At 46.6% G+C, this 21,777-nt stretch overlaps 1 protein-coding gene and 1 long non-coding RNA gene across 3 annotated transcripts in view; one reads left to right on the top strand and one right to left on the bottom strand.

Moving 5' to 3' along the window:
• LOC144806291 (uncharacterized) overlaps positions 1 to 6,271 on the bottom strand; it is a 50,323-nt gene extending 44,052 nt beyond the window's left edge. The window contains exons 1-2 of one of the 2 annotated variants that reach the window (XM_078672682.1): positions 6,138 to 6,271; positions 4,450 to 4,519 (exon numbers count right to left, since the gene is read on the bottom strand). The gene's annotated coding sequence lies outside the window, so the exon portion shown is untranslated. The remainder of the gene's footprint in view (positions 1 to 4,449; positions 4,520 to 6,137) is intronic. The other variant, XM_078672683.1, reaches the window with a different exon arrangement.
• A 544-nt stretch (positions 6,272 to 6,815) lies between these two features.
• LOC144806296 (uncharacterized) overlaps positions 6,816 to 21,777 on the top strand; it is a 77,247-nt gene continuing 62,285 nt past the window's right edge. Inside the window, exons 1-3 of the long non-coding RNA XR_013605754.1 lie at positions 6,816 to 6,872; positions 16,499 to 16,549; positions 18,402 to 18,519. This is a non-coding gene — a long non-coding RNA (uncharacterized LOC144806296). The remainder of the gene's footprint in view (positions 6,873 to 16,498; positions 16,550 to 18,401; positions 18,520 to 21,777) is intronic.

Consider the following 21,777-nt stretch of genomic DNA (forward strand, 5'->3'; position numbering starts at 1 on the left):
GAACACGAAACAGTCAATGCCTCCAGGCTGTGTAGGTGTATTGTTTTGACCCTGCCCCCACTGCCACTGACCACGCCCACGTGCCCCGCACCCAACGCACAGACCCCCGCCCCCACTGCCACAGGCCCCGCCCCCACACACCACACCCACAAGCCCCGCCCCCACATTCACTGCCCCCGCCCGAGTAGGAGCATTCACACCCACAGGCCCCGCCCCCACATTCACTGACCCCGCCCCCGGCAGAGGAGGAGCATCCACACCCACAGGCCCCGCCCCCATAGACCCCGCCTTGACAACCACAGGCCCCGCCCCCTCTCAGGAATCATACGTTAATGCTCTTCCACCACTGCCTCGAGTCCTTGTCTCCCCTTACCTCTCTTGTGGTTTCGAGGGGGCAGTGTCGGCCTGGTGGAGGGGACACACCGAGGGCCCCACATGACAACAAAGCGCGCGCTGGACAAGGGCCGCCCTGATCTGTAGCTGCGCATGCGCAGGACACTCAGTTTGTCACAAGTGCGCATGCGCAGGATGTCTGCTTGTTGTGGCCGCGCATGCGCTGAGAATAGCGGAGCCCATGAAACATAAAGAGTGTGTAATTGAGCAGCCCGCAGGGAAGCACGGCCTGGAGAGTCCAACCGAGAGGGGACGCAACTGGGAACGTCCACACTGTCTTCCATTCAGAAAAACTGAAAACCCCAGGACTTAACTAAGAGCGCGGGTTAAAGAGGTCTTGATGGGTTAACAACTGCGCATGCGCTGGTGACAGACACTGCGTCCCGCAGCGGAGCACGAGCTAAGAAGGGCCTTGGATTAACAACTGCGCATGCGCTGAGAACAGACACCTTCAAGAGGGCCTTGTATTAACAGCTGCGCATGTGCTGAGGACAGACACTGCTCCCGGGCCTTGGATTACCATGAGCTCCTCACTGCCATGCCAGGGACACTGCAGCAGCAGCTCCAAGCAGCAGGTAGAGGGAGCACAGAGGGGTGAGACTCTGAGACACACATGCAAACAATCAATCAATAAAATCTGTATTCGATCTCTTAAATACAGATCATAAAAGCACAATTTAAATCAGTGATCAACAACCAGCCCCAGTTCATAACAAGTTAAAATCCTAGAGCAAGTAGAATTATCTAAAAAGAACATCAGATAATTTTTACAGGACATTTTATCCCATAAAGTGCATCATGTGCCTCATAGACCGAATCCAGTTAGTTTACATCAAATTACTCATTTCTGCATATAATTGTTAGTTAAAACCAACCTCGCGCCTTTCTACTTTTCATACAGGCCCACAAAAAGGTGGCTACCACAGACAAAGGGATCAGGCAGAGATTTAAAGAAGTAACGTGCCACCTGGCATTGTTTAAAATTGTGGCGCTTTAAAATCGAAAGGATAAATTCTTCTCTTCCTGTATTATAAAACACACAGAACAAGACTAGGTGCAGGTCACATTGGGGGGAATGGTTGTGGGTGGGCACCGGCCTCCAGCAACAAAGCGCTCCCAGCGCTAGAGGTAAAATAAAGCGCTCTCAGCGCTATAACCAGAAAATAAAGCGCGTCCAGGCGCAAATAACGCGCTTCCAAGCGCTAGGAGGCAATTCCAGCGCTCCCAGCGCTAGAGGACAGCACAAGTCCAGAGAAAGTCCTTGGAATGCAGCAAGATGGGGGGGCAAGGCTGGGCCAGGGCCCAGCTCACTGGGCCCTCCAGGCAGGAAGGCAGTCCCAAGTGGCAGTTCCTCCTGGTCCCAGCAGCAGCAGCAGCCCCCCTCAGTAAGATCAGGAAAGAACAACTTGCAAGGGGACACAGACCCTTTTTATACTAATAAATCCTTTGTCTGTGTGCAGGGTGGGGGAAGAACCAGTCGCAGCTGGTCTGGGAGCACCCTTGATGTGCTCAGCCCCTCACTCCATTCACTAGGCAGGCTAGGGTCGTTAGACGCACCACAGGGGGCGGAGCCAGCAATGTGTGGGGAAAGCCCAGCCCTATTCAGGACCCAGGTGCACTCCTCCCCAGCCATCAGCACGCTAATCTCCACACTCACCACCGGGCAGACCCATCATGACTCATGGAGCCTGGCATCCCAGCCAGCTCCAGCCAATCACACGCCAACACCTTTACAGCACACACACAGCCATGTCTAGAAGTGGCACTTCCACACTAGACACATACACGCCGCATACATCATTTCGCAGCATTGAATCACACGAGTCCGCACATACCAGACTCGAGCCTGTACACCCCACGCATCAGGAACTACCAGGGACACATACATTCCCCATGCATTCCTATGGGAGGGCAGGCCAACCTTACTCCACGCACTCAGAGTGCGCACGCACTTTCCACTGGGACACAGTGAAAGTGCGCAGAACACAAAAATCACCATCACTAGGTCACCATTAAAAGCAAAAAGTTTAGGGGTGAACCTGCTAGAAGGGCCAAGTCCAACACTAACCATGAACAAAATGCTAACCACCGAAGGGAAAGAATGGGACATGTTGTTGCCACTCGCCCTCTTTGTTATTTGAAGCCAGGTTCGGAGAAGCTCGGTTGTTCTCCCTTTGAACTTCTTTACGGGAGACAGCCACAAACCTTGCTAGAAATAACAAGAGAAGCGTGGGAACAAGAGAAACAAGAAGAGACACAACACCATCTAGAATACACCCAAAGCCTAAGAAACCGCATACAGAAATTGCGAGTTTTTGCTCACAAAAACCTAGAAAAAGCTCAAAGAAGCCAGCAGATGTCTTACAATAAAGGAAAGAGGTGACAACAGTTACAGGTCCATGACTGGGTGCTCCTACTCCTACCTTCCTCTATACGCCAAAAACGGGCAGAATGGAAGGGACCATATGTAGTTGTTGAAAGGATAGGCCTCACTACTTACCGGTTGCGCCTTTCCTCAACCAAAACCCAGATATACCACATAAATCTACTAAAGAAATGGTTGGGACCCCTCCCCAAAGACACCCATTACGTTTTGTCTGACTCAAAACCCATTCCTTCAACATTTAATAAATTGCCCATAAACGAACATCTAACAGAGGAACAAAAAGTGTCTCTTCAGACCCTCTTAGAGTCCTTCTCCTCCATCTTTTCCGACCTCCTGGGAAAATCAACAATACTCGAGCATGCCATTGTTACCCCACCAAATAAAGTAATAAAACAAAACCCCTACAGAATACCAGGCGTTAGGCGGGACCCAGTTCCTGACGAAATAGAGAGCATGTTACAACTAGGAGTCATAAAACCTTCCAGCAGTAACTGGTCTCCCCCATTGTCATAGTTCTGAAACCTGATGGTTCCATCCGTTTTTGAATAAACGTCCGAGCAGTCAATGCCATCTCGAAATTTCACTCATACCCGTCGATGAATCGAGAAATTAGGCTTAGCCCAATATATAACCACATTCGATCTTACAAAAGACTATTAGCAGGTACCACTTAAACAGGAAGACCAAGAAAAAAACGCCTTTAGCACCTCTAATGGGCTATACGAGTTTACTGCACTGCCTTTTGGGTTACACAGAGCACCAGCGACGTTCCAAAGACTTATGAACAAAGTTTGCTCCCAACATCAAGAGTACTCCTTAGCCTTCACAGACGATATCATAATATTTAGCCCTAACTTGGAACTACATCTCGTCCATTGTGGGAAGATATTCCAAGCACTTAGGACTGCAGGGCTCCACGTGAACTCCAAAAAGACCAGGATAAACTTCACCAAAGTCAAATATTTGGGCTATTTATTGGGAGATGGGGCTATCGCTCTGCAACAAGAGAAATTGAGAGCAGTCTTAGACACCCCCTTCCCTCCCACCAAAAAAGGCATTAGATCCTTTTTGGGCTTACAAGGCTACTACCGCTGGTTTAAACCCAATTATTCTGAAATAGCAGCACCACTAACCGACCTACTGAAGCAAGAGAAAAGGAACTAAGACTTGGTAAATCCTCCCCAAGCTGCCAGAAAGGCATTCCACGAGCTCAAGTGAGCCATAACCTAAGGCGGAGAAACCAGCAGGGAAGACCGGAAAAACGGAGAACACCGAACAGCCTTCCGAGAGAGAGAACTGGAGCCTTGGGGAGGTCACAGCTTGTTGGCGAGGAGGGAAAGTCGAAACAGAAGGAGACCAGACCTCACTGAAGGACGTGGAGTTACCACGCCATGGCCCCGGAGTGACGTGGCTCTTACATGTGAGTGGGCGTCTACGGGGCTTTTGGAAAGGGGCTGAGTCAGAGAGGGATGGGAGGGGAGGCCGAGGGGTGAAAGGGACTCAGGGAAAAGGAAATAAGTGAGACGGAAACAAAGACAAGAGCAGAAATCATTGGCTACTCTTTTTCTTTTGGTTACTCCAACCTCTACCCCCTTCCTTCACATTTATGCATAGCTATTATTTATCCCTCATATCCTCCCTTGACTAAACCATAAAGCAAAAACACTTACCTGAGCCTTTTCCTTCTGTCTGAGGGACGACGGCGGCTGAGGCTCACCTAAGGGACTGAAGTGGAAGACCCTGTGGGAAAGAAGAATACAAAAGAGACAATCAATCATTGTGATTTCCTGTAATAATAATAAAAAGTGCATACCAAGAAATTATTCAATGCAGTGTGCTCCTTCTTGACTGACTCTTCTACAACGGGGAGCTACATACTCTCCCTACAGGGAATGGGAGACAGACACACAGAGACCAACAGACACACACAGACAGACACACACACACAGACAGACACACAGACACACACAAACAGACACACACAGACAGACACAGACACACACACACAGACACCAACAGACACAGACAGACAGACACACACACAGACAGACACAGACAGACACAGACAGACACACACAGACAGACACACACACACAGACACACACAGACAGACAGACACACACAGACAGACACACACACACAGACACACAGAGACCAACAGACACACACAGACACACACACAGACACACACACACACACACACACAGACAGACACACAGAGACCAACAGACACACACACACACAGACACACACACACAGACAGACACACACAGACCAACAGACACACACACACACAGACACACACACAGACAGACACACACACACACACAGAGACCAACAGACACACACACACACAGACACACACACACAGACACACACAGAGACCAACAGACACACACACACAGACATACTGAGACCAACAGAGACACACACACACAGACACACAGAGACCAACAGACACACACACACACACAGACAGACACACACAGACACACACACACAGAGACCAACAGACACACAGACAGACACACACAGACACCAACAGACAGACACACACAGACACACAGACACACACACACAGACACACAGAGACCAACAGACACACACACACACACAGACAGACACACACAGACACACACACACAGAGACCAACAGACACACAGACAGACACACACAGACACCAACAGACAGACACACACAGACACACACACACACAGACCAACAGACACACAGACAGACACACACAGACACACAGAGACCAACAGACACACAGACAGACACACACAGACACCAACAGACAGACACACACAGACACACACACACACAGACCAACAGACACACAGACAGACACACACAGACACACAGAGACCAACAGACACACAGACAGACACACACAGACACCAACAGACAGACACACACAGACACACACACACACAGACCAACAGACACACAGACAGACACACACAGACACCAACAGACAGACACACACAGACACACAGAGACCAACAGACACACAGAGACCAACAGACACACAGACACACAGAGACCAACAGACACACACACAGACACACAGACAGACACACACAGACACAGAGACCAACAGACACACACACACAGACACACACACGGGAAAGCATTGTAGGAAAACGCTACATACAGTTGTTCTATGCTCGCATATGTACATTGTTTTATAAAGATGGTGGAACTATTGAATGCACTTTCTTTTCTTAAGTCACACATGTATGAAACAGTTCAGAGTCTGGAGAGCCCTGCAGCCCCTGCCCTGAGTGTGGACTCTCAGTGTCCTGAAGATGCCCCCGCGCTCGTGCGTCACCCCGGGGTCAGAGGCCCCCCTCACCTCTGCTCGAGCCCCGGGGGCCGGCTGCCTGTGGGGAGTGGGGTCCGGTGTGTTATTCCCCCTCCGAGTGACGCGCGCGCTCAACACAACAAAACATGGCGTCTCACTGCTGGGCACGCGCAGGACCGCGCGTCACAGCTGCGCATGTGCGGAGCGAAGACACGACGTCCTATCGCCGAGTTAGGACCTTGCACGGGGTACGGACTGTGAACCGCCCTGCACAGAGAACACTCAGCCGCACTACGCATGCGCAGAGGAAAGACATGCCCAGAGGAGCGGACCGAGGAGCTTTGCATTTACATACCTCTCACCCTATGTTGTGGCGCGAGCCGCCTCGTGCTCTGCGGCGGGAGGCAGTTATATCTCATTCATTGTGTCCCCGCGCGGACACTGGAATTCTTGTGCTTCTTTGAGTCCCACCTGTGCTGGTTCTGAGCTGTCGCCCTTTACTGCGCTCCGTGCTGTGAACTAAATGAAATCTTTCTTGCATCGACTTCTGGAGTTGGATTGTAGTAACATCGGTGTCTGTCCTCCGCGCTTGCGCAGTTGTTAATCTAAGGCCCTCTTTATCCCTCGCTCGGTACGTCTGTACTCCGCGCATGCGCACATAATCCAATGCCTCTTAAGCCCGCGCTGTGGGAAGCAGTGTCTGTCCTTGGCGCATGCGCAGTTGTTTATCCAAGGCCCTCTGTTAACCCGACCCACAACAGAGAGCAGCACCCACATAAAGCCCAGGTGAGGTCATTTATTTAATGCATTCTTATAAAGCGGGGACTTTACCCGAAGGTGTCACAGCACCGTACAATAGAACCAGTGACGTTACATGAGAGAACTGTTACAGAATGCAACAAATAAAAACAGCAGCCATAGAATCAAAACAACACAGGCAAAAGGCACACAATCCCAAGCACAGCAAGCTCAGACTGTACCAGAACGTAGACATTGGGAGGACTCTGGTTGGGAAGACTTGCGAGCCGCAGCAAGGGCAGGAGATCAATTGTTGCAAACGGCAATAAGTCGAGCAAGCCAGCCCAGGACTACCATCTAGATCCTAAAACATGGTTCAGAAACTTTGCACATTTATATGCATGTCCGGGTTCCCCTTCAAGCGAGAACGTATGCATAATTAAAGAGCTGACAATGTCCAAGGAGTTTGAACCACTGTATTTTAGTATCTTAGATACTAAGTAGGCTATAGTCGCCATTAAGCCGTCCAAAGAGCCAGCCCCAGATATTATCCCGGGAGACCTCTTTAGACATGACCCAGAGGTATGGGCACTGTATATCAACTTACTGTGCAATGCAATTAGCAGAGGGAAGCCTATCCCTATATCATGGAAGGGCGCGGAGATCGTCCCTATATACAAAAAGGGCAGTAGGGACGATCCCGCTAATTATAGACCTATCAGCTTGATAGACATTACCCAAAAGGTCTATTCAAAGCAGATACTGAACAGGCTAAACAACTGGCTAGTTGACAGCAACATATTATCCCCATGCCAGGCAGGGTTCAGAAAAAGAATCAGCACCATAGATCAGGTGTTTAGGCTGCTAACCATTTCCTGGAAGTATACTAAACTAAGATCCGGCAATTTGTATATGGCCTTTATTGACCTAAAGGCTGCTTTCGTTTCAATTCCAAGAGATCTGCTGTGGATAAATCTGCTAAATCAAGGGGTCCCAAAAACCATACTGGTGCAACTCATAAAATTACATGAAGATAATTTTGCAAAAGTGCGCTGAGGTATGGGCGGGGAGTTGACAGAGGAGATACCGGTGAGGAGAGGGTCCGCCAGGGCTGTGTCCTGGCGCCTACCCTGTTTCTCTTCTATGTTAATGATATGGTGGATTTCCTATTGGACACAAACCACGATTCCCCAAAGTTAGGTGGCTCTCATGTATGTGCTCTGACATTTGCGGATGATACCATCCTCCTCTCACAGACCCCAATGGGACTGCAAAATCTTCTGAAGAAGTTGGTGGTGTACTGTAAACAAAAAGGATTGGAAATAAACCCATCAAAAACAAAATACATGTCCATCAGGCCGCACAAAAGTTTTAAGAAAAAGATGATGCTGAATGACGTAGCGATAGAGAGGGTTCACACTTTTGTTTACTTAGGGGTGACCCTAGATTCTAAGCTCTCATGGTGCCCGCATGTCAGAAAATCTGGGACCATTTTAATGCAAAATTCAGTGCCCATCATGAAAAAGCTCCATGCAACTGGTACCAAGTCCATCACCCCAGCATTGGAGGAATATGAATGTAGGGCCCAAACCGCTTCTCTCTATGGCTCGGAGCTGTGGAGCGGAGAGCAAATCTCCACCTTAACCGTGGGAGAAAACAGGGTTTTAAGAGCCATGGTCCCCCTCCCCCAAAATACACCGGTGATCCCCTACATGTACGATCTGGGGTTAAAACACATCAAGCATAGGGCTGTGTGGATGACTTTGTCATATTGGTTTAGGTTATGGGCCACTGATGAACTCCATATCTACAGGCAGGCACTAAGTGAACTTATCGCACTAGATACCCATGTTACTTTCCCATGGCTGGCTAATATACGTAGATGGCTTTTGACCTTGGGGCTTAGTGAGTTCCGGCACCACCCAGAAAGGTTGACCGCAGAATCAAAAAGGGAACTCAGAAGGGTCTATTGGAACTTCACTGTGCACAAAGTTTTACAAAATTGTGGAGTTGGCTCACTCACAAACAATATTCTGATGGTTGAACCAACACCCCGCTTTGAGGCATTTTTAGACCAAATCGAACCCCAATTGGCGAAAATATTGTACTTGAAATTCAGGTATGGGACCCTCCGTGTTAAGTCCTTTACAACCAAATGGGAAAATTGCCGAAATGGGGGGAAAGATAGTGAGTGTAAAATGTGCCAGCTGGGAATGCAGGAAAATATAGCACATGTTTTGTTCTTCTGCCCCACTTACCTGAGAGCTAGACAAAAATGGATTGTGCCGTTGGGCAGGAATATGGGTGTCAGAAGATATAATGATATGTTACGCATTTTAAAAACAGATAACACCCAGCTTACTGTATTTGGAGTTTCTAGATTTTTATTGGCTATCAACTATATAAGAATGACGAAGGGTTTGAAATTTTATCTAGGATTCTGCAATAGAGGATAAAAGAACATTAATTGAGTATTGCAGGACTGAATCGCCGAAACGTTTTATTGTATATAGTATTTAATATTTTATAATGTATTTTGTTTGTAGTAGTTCTTATTATTTCTTTTTTTAATTGTTACTGTGATAAACATATAAGGGGCACAAGTACCTTTGGGAATACAACTATGATACATATGCACTGTACTTTACTATTTTAATTCTCTATTGCACCGAGAACCTAATGGCCATGTTATTTGCACTGATTCTACTAACTGCACCTTATCTTGGAATTGCGTATTTGCACAAATGTAATGATACCCAAAAATCTGCAATTTACTTTCTCAAGGATTATAGCATTGGACGGAAATGATGTATCTATAAATATTGCATTGTTTTTTCTTTTATGATTCCACGAATCGAATAAAGATGTTTTGAATGAAATAGATAGCAATATCCAATCCATAATGTAGCAAAATACAGTAAACCTAGGTAAATTGCATATTGTGAATAGTACAATACAAATGACTTCATAGATCGCACATAGATTTCCGTGCACCCGTAGCTACTCTCAAAAAGGTGCCAATGCTCAAGATCAATTCAACATTGTCCAATTTAAATTTGCAGTCAAGAGCGTCTGTTAAATTAATAGGTGACAATTTTTTAAAATACGGAATTAGAAACCATAGTGCATATTTCATATAGTATCTACCAAAGAATAAAAAGTGTAAAAGTGTTTGACCGCTGTGACCATCACATGTAAATGGCAGGGAGTCACGTTTTGCGTTATAGCTATAGGGTAAACAAAGCAAATATCTTACCTTCCCAGCTCTTAGACGGAATAGGAGGCCTCTCTCCCATTGGGACATGAGTAGTGCAATATAACTTGGTAGACAATGCTCAGGGTACGCAATGGATATACATTTTACAACAGTTTGTTTATTCAATTCCCTTTCTAGTCTTTTCGCGCTATAAAGTGCATACAGTGCTGTCTTTAAAACTTTTTTGTCCATTGTTACAGCTGTGTTTGAATTGGCAAACAGTCTACCAAGGTTAACGCTTTCCAGACTCTTGACTACCCCAGCAAGCCATGGAATATCCGTCCCTTTCTCACAGCGAAGACTAATATCTATTATGTCCCTTCTGAGAGAAGCCTCGGGATTCTTCATTATGAACAGCTAAAATAGTTCGGAGCAGGCCCTTATGATGTCTTCAATGTATCCTAATTTCAGTTCGCTATGACATATGTACAGAGGGGTGGAGATAGGAGCGCCCAAGAGTTTTCTACAAAATCTATTTTCTTCTGATTGGACGCAAGAGCATTTGGCAACACTCCATATCTCTGCCTCATTGGTAGGTATTGGTACACACTGGATCTTAAAAATCTTTAAAAAGGCTGGAATTGTTCCCGATCTTTTAGGGCGCAGGAGACTGAGGATTGAGTTAAAAGCCCTTGAGAACTTACTTTTACAATTTGCCAAGTATTCACACCAAGTGCCATTCGCAACGAAGACCATTCCCAGATAAGGTAAAGTAGCAGTGCAAGTTAATTTTTGGTCGCCAACAGAGATAAAATTTAACGGACATTTCCTTGCCCCACAAGGCATTATTAAAGATTTCTTCAAATGGGTGCATAAATCTAAGCCAGACATAAAATCTGTGAAACCTCGAACTAAAGTCCGTAGTGCATTTTGTGTGCTACCAATTAAAACCGCATCATCTGTGTCTAAAAGCACTGGGAGAGGTTTGCCTTGAATTTGGGGAACATCATTAGTTAGTGTGATCAGTGATTTATGTAAATTGTTTTTATATATGATAAATAGAAAAGGAGCCATAACACACCCCTGTCTGACAGAGGTGTGTTATGATGTAATTGGAAACTTCTCCCCCACCCCCAATCCTGACCCGCGCTTTCAGATCCGTATGGAGATAGGTCAAAAAATGAACAAGGGCCTCATCCAGTCCATATTCTAAAAGGATGGACCATAGACGGGACCTATTAACAAAATCGAAAGCTGAGGACAGGTCCATAAAAGCTATTAAAGTGGCGAGTGCTGTGCAATAGTGTACTTCCCTATGATCAAATTAGGATTAAGACTTTGCGGGGGCGTGGCCTAGTAGCATGGCCGACAGGACGTGAGCTCCTTTGGCTCCCTGCCGGCCGCCGCTTAAATTCTGATTTTCGATCCTTTCAGCCCACCTCAGAGTGCTAAATTGAGCTTCCACGATCCCAGACCGTGCTGTACTCCTCCGGTCCCGCTTTCAAAGCTGTGGGCTACCGGATCACCGGCGAGCTCGACCGACAGGTCTGCTGCCGGCCCTGCCTGAAATCGAGGCCGGGGACTGCGGCCTGACCCAACCATCGGTGGTTCCGGACACGGGGGGACCCATTGCCATCGGGCCCTCCCGCAGGTACCGAGGCCCCGGAGCGGCGTTGTGCCCATCGAGGAACGGAGCACCTTAGTGGGTGGAGGCGACGGTCGCCGCTAATTGAGCCCGGGGATCGGGCCTAGTCGCGGCGGAGAAGCAGACTTGCCGGGGGGCCCCATTGCCATCGGGGGGCTCTGCGGCGGCGGAGGCAATAGCGGGAGCCTGGATTGCCGCACCGGCCGGTTCGGGAGGCAAGGTGACGAGCTGCCGGTGCCGGTAGCGGTGACGGACTGTGCCCTGTCAGGGTGCCTGGTGCGAGGGAGTCCGCCGCCTCCGGGGTTGTCTGCCGCGGCTGGGGCGTCGCCCTGCATGGTGTCTACTGCTATCTGAGACCCGGCCCTTGGGTCCGAATTGTGCCCCGGCCCTGAGGTGAGAGTGCGGCCTGTCCGCTTCGGGACAGGGCCGCGCGAGCTTGGGGACCGGGGACTGGGCCTGCCCATTGAGCCTGCGGAAGGAAGGGTCTCCAGGGCACTTGCCGCTTTAAGATTCTTAAGCGGAGGGGGGTAAAAAACATTAGCAATTTCAGATGAACAGACCCTCCTTCTGAATGTCGGTTCAGGGGGGGCATTATCTTTTGTAGTTGCATCAATTTCCATATCATTAATTAAGTTAAGGGTGTTCAAATGGTCCATTAGCTCTCTACCCCTAATGCATGTTTGTCTGCTGCTATGTGAATATTCGCTTGACCGTGAGAAAGATAGCTTAGCATTAAAATCGCCCCCAGACAGATTCCTTCTGACTTGAAAGTGTCTTTGGATTTTCCAATAGATGCAATACAATGAAACAAATTGATAAAATGCATATTTGGAACAGAATGAAAATCATTGTTATAAAAATTAATTATCCAAAAGGAAATTCCCCTATTAAATAATATGCCTAGAAAATTATTGTTACAGTTTTTATGCATCCTCCTGTCTTAATATTGACCCAGATTGATAAACCCCCAAATGGTCGACCCTGCTTGGGGGTTGTTGCTAGGATATTATGGCATTCAAACCCCTCACTATGCAATTCTTGTGTGGCCCATGTTAACTGAAATAAAAGGATATCTTGGTATTTAATAAGTTGTACCCAATCTGGCTGGAGAAGTTTAGAGTACAACCTTGCAACATTCCAGCTTAAGATACGGAGGTCTGAACTTGCTGAGGCCTTCGTTTGCATAAGGGGAATAAGTGGGTTGTGGGAATAGTACCCTCAGTTTCTGGCAGGGCATGAGGTAACCTAATAGCAGGATCAGTATTTTCCCCAAAAGTTGATAGTCAATCTTGTGTCTCTAATCCAGACAAGGCCTGGAACCTATTAGAGGTAGTAATTCTTGTTGGTGAAAGGAGCATGATTTGGTTTGTAGAAATAACCAAGGGGTAGTGCGCATATGTTAGTGCTATTAGATGTTATGAATTCGTAACCCCTTAGTAGGTGTCTCACCAAAGAAGGTCGGCGGAATTTAATTAGAATACTGTCCCCTTTGAAATTTTTTGTAGATGCACGAACTCACCCAACCCTGCGTGCCATAATAATATCCTTTATTTCGGATACATGGAAGCTTCTATGCCTTGATAGCCAGTCCGCACATTTATTGCGTAGCTGGTCCCAAGACTCATGATGATCCCTCTTTAAAGTAGGTACTCCTGCCAGTACCAACACATAAGGGCAAGCAGCGGGCGGCAGACTCAGGACATCCTGATTAGCCATTCATACTTGGGGCGGCAGGAACATTAATGCACGAGGTACTAGACAACCTGTTCTGATTCGAGCCCCTGGGCCTGTTTAACCTATTAGCACCATCCCTGGTGGGGTTGGTATTTGAAATGGTTATTGGTAGAGGGGGTGGGGGGAGGACCCGTTTCTATCTATAGGCAGTTGAGGCAGCCCCTGGATTGATTGTACATCGGGTGAAGGGTGATTGTGGGAGCAGCAACTCTGGTGGTTTGCGACACAATTTTTGCATCTAAAATACTCATACCAACACCTACTCTATCGATGGCCCTGCTCCCATCAATCTCTTTGATTTCGGCCACCTTTTCCCCCACTGTCCCCTTAAAACGCTTGGCTACTAAAATAGCCACCCACCTTCTTATCCAGGGTAGATGAAAAGAACTGCTGGGGAAAGAGTTGTGACCTCATTCTATGCCAATCTTTGGAGAGGAGCTGTGTCTCCTGGAGGAGGCACACATCTGCCTCCATGTTATCCAGGTAGGAAAGGATGGACCTCCTTTTATTGGAATTGTTGAGACCTCTCGCATTGAGAGTGAGAATTTTCAGTGTGGGCTGGGAAATAGCGTGTCATAGTGAGTGCACCAGCTTTGGCCAGTATTTGGGTCCCTGTGATCCCTCTTCCCCCTGAGCTCCCAACGTCTGCCCGGCCTTCATTGCCCTTTGATCCTCTCTTCAACGCCATTAACCTGCATATCAGTTATCCACCCTCCCCTCCCTAACCCCAACTTAGAAACCCATTAACCTCAAATTGTCCAGGGCCCGCCATTCGTGCGTGCACGTTCTTGGAAGTCGGAATAGTTGGGAACGTGTGTGGCCTGTTCCCTGTGTCTCTACACTCCCCGTGTCTATACACTCCCCGTAGACTTCTTCGCCGCCTACCCAGCCTTGCAAATGTCACTTGTCTGTCCCTCAGTCGTTCACGGTGTCATCATGGGGGAATGACTCCTTCGACAATGTCTCCAGCACTGCCAGTCTTTCTTGTGCCATGGTCTTGGGGTCCGGTCTCGTTGCTCGCTCTGTGCTACGCCTCCCGTAGACCTTATGCCATCTTTCTCGAGGAGTTGTGGTCTGTGGGCCCTCTGTCTCCTCCTGTATTGGATTCTCGATGCCCAGCACCTGGCAAGTGTCCTGCATGGATCTGAGCTGGAGGACTTTGCCCTGCCATATGAAAATCAGCCGGAAAGGGTGACCCAAAGAATACAGTATTCCTTGATTTTGAAGACGCGGGGTTGCCACTTGGAACTCCCTACACTTTTGAAGGCGTATTAGAGCCAGGTTCTGGTACAAAGCTATGCAGTGGTCCTGATATCTTAGTGGTTGCTTGTCCCTGGCAGCACGTAGCATACACTCTTTTAGTTGAAAGTCTGGAATGTAAGCCAAAATATCCGGTGGGGGTGCCCAGTATGCTCCTGAAGAGATCCTGCAGGTATTGTGTGATGTCTGGCCCTTCTTCTTTAGGTGGAACTCCCTTAACGCGGATGTTGTTTCGCCTAGACCGATTCTCCAGGTCTTCTGTGTGTGCCTGGAGATCGATCTGTTGAGCCTTGAGCCGGACTATCTCTTGCTGTAGATGCTTCACCTCCCCTTCCCGTGCTTGCTTCTGATCCTCGATGGAGGCCATACGGTCCCCAACGGCATCAACATCCCGCCTTATCAAAAGGCGGGACGTTGATGCTGTTTGGGAACGTGTGGCCTCCATTGGTTATCTCCTTCATCTCCCCCGCTATTTCCCTTTTCAGCGTCTGCAAGTCGCCTTGTAATGCACCAAATAGCGACTCTAAAAAGGCGTGGGTAACTGGGGCTTCAGAGGTGTCAACATCTTGGCTGATTTGTGTCGTTGGGGAGAGCCTCCCTTCTCCGCTGCCGGCCATCAGGAGCTTGGTCAGCATCTTTTTAGATTCTGATACTTCTTTCTTCTCGCTGAGAACATGGCTGCTATATCTCTTACCACATCACCAGACCGGCCTGCCTTGTCGTGGGGGTCACAGCCCCAGTGGGTGGCAGTCACCGGGTTGTCCTCCTGCTGAGCTCCACTACGCTATTGCATGATGGACAGGGCCAGAGGTGTCACTCCCTTTCAGTCTCGTCCGGGCCTTGCTGCCTTCGACTGTCTCCTGTTGCCCTGTTGGGCATCTGCTGCTTGTTCTCAGTACTCTAAGCACTTTGTGCCCGAACCTGCCGTGAATCCCCCTGTAGGCCAGCAGCCCTATCTGATCCTGGAGCACTAGATGTCTTCTTGGACCACTGCGCCTAATTCCTGCACTATGTGCTTGCAGGCCATGGTCTCCGGTTTCCTCTGACTTGTCAGTCAGCTCCAGAGAGACTACTCCATTACCGGGCCCCTCATCCTTTGGGACCTTGTGATTCTTACAGCGTTACAGTTCATATCTCATTCCCCTTATTGGATTTTGTCATTTTAGTGTCATTGTGTTCAATACATTTTCCTTTATTATTTTTCCATTTCGGTTTACCTTAAGATAAGCCTGCCTGTTCGGTGCTTAGGTACCAGGGGGTTGATACTAGGTTAATTGAATGGCTTTGAAAGTTCACTATGACAACGGTTATGATTGTTCCTCATCTACCGCAAATAACAATTCAGTTTCTTACAGAAACGATCTGAAATTATCTGCAAAACAGGCAGCTGATAACCTACTAGGGTTGAAGCACCCTGTAGACAAATTGGAATATGGGACGAGTATTGTGTGGCAATAGAACCTCTAATAAAAATCAGCTGCAGATGAACCAAGAATCACGCTTCAATGTCACAACTTTTAAAAACAAGGTAGTCAGGAAAGTGTGGCGAATATATTGCAGCTCTTTGCATTTTGGAAGCTCCAAGCAAATTTGAGAACAGAGTGGATGTATGTAGCAGAGACGAGTCTGTTCACCCAATGTGAGTGGTGATATCCGCTTTGCTGATCTGCCTGAAGTTATGATGCTGCTGACAGTAGTGTGTCTGCTAAAAGCGATGGCGTGAGTGGTGGAACAATAAAGCCAAATAAGAGAAAGTTATCTTCTGACACCGCAGTCTTCGTGACTGAGACCAGTAACACTGAAGACTCTGAGACTCACAGCAGTAATTTCTCCTTTCAGAGCATTATTGCTGCAGATGGAGTGAAGCCAAGAAGTAAGCACATTACTAAGGTACTAACAAAGTTTAATATTGTTAATTTGTATTAACTGTTTCTATTTTGCAGCATTTGGAAATGCATTTATTAGTTTTGTTGCTTTTTGGTTAGTTTTTTATTGTATGCTGTTATCTTCGGTTTAAAGGGAAAGATGTTGTAGTGTGTTACCTTAATGCTGCAGTTTGCATTTCATTACAATCATTTTTTTACCCTGGAGAATCTCCAGGGTGTAGGAGGTTTGCTATTCCAAAGTTCTTTCTTCAGCTTCTGGGCAGTTGTCGCTCTGAGGCGATCTGTGGTCCTGTTTCTCCGCTCTTCTTGTAGCAGCTCCTATCAGAGCTTCATCCTCCCGCCAAAGATAATAAGATGCCAGGCATCATCCAGCCTACAACACAGCCTATGTTGGGCTAAGTCCATCTGCTCGGCGCAATTAGAGCGAAGATAAAGTTCTTCAGACCCATCAGGCTGTGAATGTAACCTAAGGGCTTAAGATGAAATGTAGAGCTTACCTCCTTCCTGAGTGGCTCCAGACTGCTGTGTGCAGACCCGATAGCTGGCAGCACCCTGGAGTATGTATGTATAAATCAGAATATGTTGGAAGTAACCTGCAATATAGTGGCAGGCAGCACCCTGCCATAGAGTAGGATTTCTCATTGTAGTTTATTTCCTGACACATTAATGGAGATTGTCGTTTAACAGGCAGAAGAACAACACTGACCATACATTTTTCTGGGTTTGTCTTTAAAATGACGTACACATTAGGAATGGCATTTTGTTCTGCTGCAATAATAACACAAGTTATCTTGCACTCTATGTTATTGCATGGATTTTTGGCTGCAATGCATTCCATGTTTCATTCAAACGTGCTTTCTACAGGGCACATACATGATTTGCTGCTGTAGAGAAATAATGCTCCTCTGTACTGTGGCAGACTCCGAAATATTGACTTCATGATTTCTCTTCCAGCACTTCATAGTAAAACCTTTCAATTTTTGACTCAATCATTTGGCAGAAACATAACTTAGTACCATTAAAATAGTTGTGATGGGGAACAATCATGTGGGGTTAGGACTGGCTCGACCAGAGTGCTTGCTGACTTGGAGGAGTATGGAGTTGACCACCTTGCCTGGTCCGGTGTGGAACCAAGCCAGCGGTGCTTTGCTGCAGGCTCATTTGCCCTGATAGCTGGTCAACAGTTTGAGGAGGAGGAGGAGGAGGAGGTGAAGAGCTGGCTAAGTGTGCCATGAGGCTGGCTGTTCAGTACATCCCTGAGAAGTGAGCTTTGAGTTGATGTAGTGTTCCTCTTATGCCATGTGCAATTCACCCTCTCCAAAGCCTCAAGAATTCCTGGCTGTGAAGAGTGGCTGCTGATTCTGATTGGGGGCTTGATAGTTTTCCAGAAACTCATGTTCTTGATTGTTCATGTTTGTCAGTAGTTAATGAAACATGCCCAGGCGTTTTATCTCTTCAGTTTAAAGGAGCTGCAATAAAAGTTTCTTTGCCGTTGCAAAAAAATATGAATGGCCAACGGGCCTCTGTAGGACAAAGAATGGAAGGGCTGAGAAAATGTCATTCATCTCACTGCTAAGCAGAGCAGTGTCATGCTTCACCCTCACTCAGGCCTCTGATTTTAACCAGCATCGCTTAGAACACTGGGACTTTAGAGACCATCCTTTAAATGAGAAAAACAAAACTACAAGTCCCATAAGCAATAGTGGTGGAAGGTGTCACGCATTACCTGGGGCAGCATCTGATTCAGCACATCCATTTCCATTTTTTAAGTATTTGACACAATAGTGAATTTATAAACTTTGTTTTTTATGGTTATGAGTCACCAGAATACTAAAAACGTGTCTTTTATTTTCAAGGTCAATTAAGTAATGGTCACCAGCTTGGAAGCTCTGTTCATTCTTCAGTATTTGTCATTGATCTCCACGTGTGGCTGGTTTTGGTCTGCCCCTGCATCATTCCCGATAACTCGCTCAGGTAAGGAGCTTGTAGCAGCAACATGATAACCCCATACTCGTCAGTAAGAAGTGCGCTCGAGGCAGGTATACGATAATTTTTGTGAAACAAGCAAGCGCCAATATCTGCTATGTACATTTGTTAAAATAAAATACAATCAAATCACAGTATACTGTTCCGGAGGTTCAGTCCCAGAGTCATTATCTGTAACTGAACGCAGACACCCTAGGAAGCATGTGCTTTTAAGACAAGTTGCTTTCACTCACCTGAAGGTGACATACTTCATCATTGGGCTATACACCTCACTAGGCCGGCGCTACAATGCCTGGCGGGCACCACAAGAGGGCATTTTGTCGGAGAGCTTTTATTAAGTACGTCGGATGAGCATAGTATAACAGAGGATGTTGTGTCATAAGATGTGAGATTGGTGAAAGTCTGAATATAAGATCAACTATCGACCAGTTGCCGCAATATAGTTAATGTGATCATACTAGTCCATGTTGAGATTAAAAAAAAGTGGCAGAGAAATTGAGGAACTAATGGCCCCTATCACTGTGTGAAAGTGTCGATCACCTATGGACCTGCTGGTAAGCTGGGATCTATACTTCAGGTCAACATTTTTCATGCCTTGTGTAGTCATGGAGCAATCTGTTGGCATTTCATCAGGACCAAATATGGGAAAATGGGTAAATGTGACCTAATCTTCTCCATCGCGTGAGGAGCTCTGTAACTCAAAGCCCTGCACCGTGCATAGGTGATAAGGTACCTATTAACTTCTTACTACCACAGGTGAGCGCTGTCTAACAGAGTGCGCTAGATACGGTAACCCTCCTAAAATTCAGGACAAACTGACTTATCCAATAGCGAGGACGCTGCATCAGAGGGCAACTGGTTTGAAAAGCACATGCTTCCTAGGGTGTTCAGTTAGAGATAATATCTGTGGGACTGAACCTCCAGAACAGTATACTGTGAGTTGATTTATATGAAGAATGTGTATACTGGACTGTCATTTTCCTCTTCATCTCTTATGATCTGTAAAATAAAACACAACACACCTGGAGGCCAACAAATCTATCATACATTTAATGCAAAAATAGCAAAAAGCCAAGCAAACTAAAAAATGACAATTGTCTTTGCAATGGACGAGAGCATCTATCCGTGAGGTGCAGATAAAAGATACACAGACAAGCTGCAGAATTCACTGTTTCTGGAAATAACACTTCTGTTTGTCAATATTCAATTTACTACAAGATGCAGGAAAGTGTACAGATGGACATCACTAAATAAAATGGTTCTGGGCCCTAATAGAATCATATAACGTTGCAGGCATATTAAGGCGAACAGACATGTCAAATTAATATAAGAGTATTGTAATTTGGTAACGTAATATATCAATGCATGTTGTGGCATTGATGTGTATGATGTGTAAACAATTATCGGTATTAAAGAAACCAGTATATCCTGTTATGCTTTCTCAATTCCTTCTTTCAAGAGGCCACCACTGCTGCTATCCAGCTGTATTCAGCGGTGCCTCCTGTGACCTGGAATCCTGCATTTAATCAATACCAAAGGTCGTCAATGCTTCTAGCCAACTCCGTTCATTGGTGCCGCTCGCACCCCCACCATCCTTGGGCCTGTTATTCTTTTAGCCAGCTCCAGTCAGTAGTGGCCCCTTGGGCTTGTATGTAAGCCTACTAGCCAGCTCCTGTTAGCACTGGCCCCTGGGACCTGTTATCATTCTAGCCAACTTGAGTCATTAGTAGCACCTTGGGACTAGTGATCATACTAACCAGCTTCAGTCAGTATTGGCCCCCTGAGACCTATTATCCTGGTAAGTAACTCCAGTCAGTAGTGACCCCTGTACCTTAAATCCTGCTAATATTCAAAACCAGAGGTCAACTCTACTGCCAACCAGCTCCAGTCAATATTGACATGCATGGTTACCCTGCTTATAATGAATACCAGAGGCCAGTGTTGTTGCTAGCCAACTCCAGTCACCAGTGCCCGTCACATATTATCCTCAATAGGATCAATGCCCAAGGCCTGTGCAGCTGCTAACCTGCTCTAGTCAGTAGTGACCTCCCAGACCTGTTATTCTGCATATAATCAGCAAGGCTTCGGCCCTAATAGCACATCCTTATGGTATATTAGTAGGGCTCCCGGTTTTATGGTATTTATTTTTTGCACATTTCCGTCTGTATTTATCCATATTTATTTTTTTACCATTTTATCTGTATTTATCCGCATTTATTTTTGTGGCACGCAAAAGAAGATGCTGCAGCTAGTATTTTTTCACATTTATTTAAATAGACAATGCACTCTTTTTGCCGTTTTTTTGTAGTGTGACTTTGCACCAAAGGTACTGAAGTGCTTAACATGAGCAACAGTTTGATTACATGAGGTCATTTTGATTTTTACAGACACAGGGAAATTAAGGGATTTGGCAGAATCATAGGATGGTGAGTCAAACCCGAGACTTGAGCCTATATGTTCACATCCATGGTTGTTAATTCACCCCAGTGCTATGGGTAGTGAAGGTGACATCACAATCCTTTTGCCATCGCAGGGTTATATCCACTCTTAGCCCCACATAAGTCACTCAATTCCTGCTGTGAGGCGAAGAAATTAAAGCTGAGTGATAATCAAGGAATGTAAACAGGGCTCTAGATTCCTGATTTCTTCCCGTTTTTCCCACAGCAGTGATGACCAGGCAAGTCGGGTGGTTCACTATCTGTATTCCTCACTAACACTAATTGACCACAACATTCAAGTCCCTCCAAATCAACTACTACCATTTCCTCCACGCACCACCTTTTTGGTTGATGTATACACCCATTGCCATATAATTAATAAAATAAATGTAAAGACAGATTCTACATGTTGACACTTTAGGCCACCAAGATTAATGCACTTGTAAGGGGCTCCAACTTTCTCAATACAATTAGAGATCGGGCTACAGAAATGTGGAACAGCAACATTTAGACATCTATGCAGCTTTTACATGCTGAGAGCTACTCAACAAGTCACCCTCGTGTGCTTGTGCCCCCCTCATCCCTTCAGTATTCTTGTGGTTACACCTGTGTACTAAAACGCTACAGTTAGCAGCAAGTCAGACTACGTGCAAGGTCTGCAAAGTACCGTGATTGTCTTTTTATTTGAAAAGAAACAACTACAGCCTGGGCGCGCATTAACAGGTGATCATTGCATCGTTGGAATTCGGGCGTCTTGGGTAGAGCGATGCACCTCGCTCCGACGGTATGCCAATCAGCCTGAAATGCA

This window comes from Lissotriton helveticus (assembly GCF_964261635.1).
Source record: "Lissotriton helveticus chromosome 1_1 unlocalized genomic scaffold, aLisHel1.1 SUPER_1_unloc_6, whole genome shotgun sequence".
NCBI classification, from domain to species: domain Eukaryota; kingdom Metazoa; phylum Chordata; class Amphibia; order Caudata; family Salamandridae; genus Lissotriton; species Lissotriton helveticus.